This window comes from Malaclemys terrapin, chromosome 15 (genome assembly GCF_027887155.1).
Source record: "Malaclemys terrapin pileata isolate rMalTer1 chromosome 15, rMalTer1.hap1, whole genome shotgun sequence".
NCBI lineage: Eukaryota > Metazoa > Chordata > Testudines > Emydidae > Malaclemys > Malaclemys terrapin.
This window is the reverse complement of record NC_071519.1, coordinates 12,690,255-12,692,754: the sequence shown is the minus strand read 5'-3', so window position 1 is coordinate 12,692,754 and position 2,500 is coordinate 12,690,255. Positions and strand designations below refer to the sequence as shown.

At 70.0% G+C, this 2,500-nt stretch overlaps 1 non-coding gene across 1 annotated transcript; it reads left to right on the top strand.

The window, feature by feature from the left end:
- Positions 1-1,819: 1,819 nt before the first annotated feature.
- On the top strand, positions 1,820-1,938 carry LOC128823831 (5S ribosomal RNA). Its single transcript, XR_008442065.1, has one exon. It is a non-coding gene; the product is annotated as a 5S ribosomal RNA (ribosomal RNA).
- The last annotated feature ends 562 nt before the right edge of the window (positions 1,939-2,500 follow it).

The following is a 2,500-nucleotide window of genomic DNA, read 5'->3' as shown; positions in this document are numbered from 1 at the left end:
TCCCCTAGGCTGAGCTCCGGTTCTCACAGGCTCTGAAAAACCTGTCCTCACAAATCTCCGCACACAGTCCTCGAAAGACGGGTCGAAAAAGCCAAAGCCCCGCCTTCGGCGGTACGAAACTGGAACCGGGCGCCACCTCGTGGTTCCCTCGGTCGGCCGAGACGGCGTTGGGCGACCCCTTCCGGACATCCGCGAGACGACCGGCCGTCAGGTCAACCCATTCGCTCCAAAGGGGTTGACCCGGTGGCCGGGAGGGGACTTTGAAAATTTTTCAGACTTGGAAAACTTTTTTTTTTTTTTTTTTTTCCCCCAGCCCGCTTCCTCCGGGTTGACCCGGTGGCCGAGCGTCTCACCGTCCCCGGACGCAGCGAGGTACTGCCTCCCGGCCGTCAGGATCGGGCCCACGGAAGTCTGATTTTTTAAAAAAATTTGCCGACGCCACCGCGGAGGGCTACCCGGCCACCCCGGGCCCCGGAGCCGGAAAAGGGAAGAAAAGGATCGGGCCCACTAGAGACATGGACCCGGCCGCCAAGCAGGCCGCCCTGGGCTCACCCTCCCCGGCCGCAGCGAGGGACATCCTCCCGGCCGACAGGATCGGGCCCCTGGAAGTCTGGGGGGGGGGGGGGGGAAATCCGCCCCACGCCTCCGAGGAGGGCTGCCCGGGCGGGCCGGGCCCCGGAGCTCGGAAAAAAAAAAAAAAACACCCCAAAAAAGGATCGGGCCCACTAGAGACATGGACCAGGCCGCCCTGGGCTCACCCTCCCCGGCCGCAGCGAGGGACTGCCTCCCGGCCGACTGGATCGGGCCCCTGGAAGTCTGGAAAAAAGAATGGAACCTGACGCCTCCGAGGAGGGGGCGCCCAGGGAAGGAGGGAGATCCGGGTCGACCTGGTGACCGGACGGGAAAGCGGCCACCGGGCGTGCCCGTTCAAACCTAGGGGTTGACCTGGCGGCCGGAAAGCAAACCGGCCACTGGCTAGCCCCGTCGGCAACCTACGGGTTGACCTGGTGGCCGGGAAGCGAACCGGCCAGCAGGTGAACCCGTTCGATTCCACGGGTTGACCTGGTGCCCGGGAGGGGACTCTGAAAAATGTTCAGCCCTTTCGGCTCGGGGTTGACCTGGTGGCCGAGAGGGGACTCGGACGGCAGGCAAGCCGCCCTGGCCTCACCCACCCCGGCCGCAGCGAGGGACTGCCTCCCGGCCGACTGGATCGGGCCCCTGGAAGTCTGGGGGGAAAAAGAAAATGGAACCTGACGCCTCCGAGGAGGGGGCGCCCAGGGAAGGAGGGAGATCCGGGTTGACCTGGTGACCGGACGGGAAAGCGGCCACCGGGCGTGCCCGTTCAAACCTACGGGTTGACCTGGTGGCCGGGAAGCGAACCGGCCAGCAGGCGAACCCGTTCGATTCCACGGGTTGACCTGGTGCCCGGGAGGGGACTCTGAAAATTTTTCAGCCCTTTCGGCTCGGGGTTGACCTGGTGGCCGAGAGGGGACTCGGACGGCAGGCAAGCCGCCCTGGGCTCACCCTCCCCGGCCGCAGCGAGGGACTGCCCCCCCTCCACCCACCCACCCCCCCCCCCGGCTGACAGGATCAGGGCGCACTGGATGTCCGGGACAATATTTTCCCCGACGCCGGGGAGGGCGGGCGGGCGGAGGGGCTCTGGCGGCCAGCCCGGGCCCCGGAGCTCGAGAAGGAAAAAAGGACCGGGCCCGCGAGAGACGGGGGCCCTGCCGCAGGGGGGCAGTCCGACCGGGGCTCACCGTGCGGCAGGCCCGGGCGTCGGCAGGGGAAAGCGGGCGAGGAGGCGCGGGGGCCGGGTGCCTACGGCCATACCGGACCGAACGCCCCCGATCCCGTCCGATCTCGGAAGGTAAACCGTCCCGGGCCTGGCTAGTACTTGGATGGGTGACCGCCTGGGAATCCCAGGTGCCGTAGGCAGCTTTTCCCGGTCCGAGCCAGCTCTCTCTCCTTTTCTGGGGAGGAAGGAGAGGGGGGGGACGGGCCGGAAAGCCCCTCGTCGCTCCTGCCGAGTCGGAGGTCGCGGCCGCAGGTCACGGGTCTGGGCGCCTGGGGTCCGGCTCCCCACCCGGCTTCCTCCGCGGAGGACCCACCGAAGCCGCTGGGGGAGACCCCGGGCATGGGGCGGACTGGCCCGGACCCTCCCGGCCGCCGGCCCGCAGGACCGCCCCGAATCCCCCCGCCCCGCGGCCACCCAGGCCAGGCCTGGCCAGGCGGGACGGACGGCGGGTGTCCAGCGCCCAGCGGCTTCCGCCAGCGGGGACCCACGGCCCCCAAAGCCGCAGGGGGAGGCCCCGGGCCCGGGACGGACTCGCTCGGACCCCCTGCGCCCGGGCGCCGGCTCGCGGGACCGCCCCGAATCCCCCCGCGGCCACCCAGGCCAGGCCTGGCCAGGCGGGACGGACGGCGGGTGTCCAGCGCCCAGCGGCTTCCTCCAGCGGGGACCCACGGCCCCCAGAGCCGCAGGGGGACACCCCGGGGC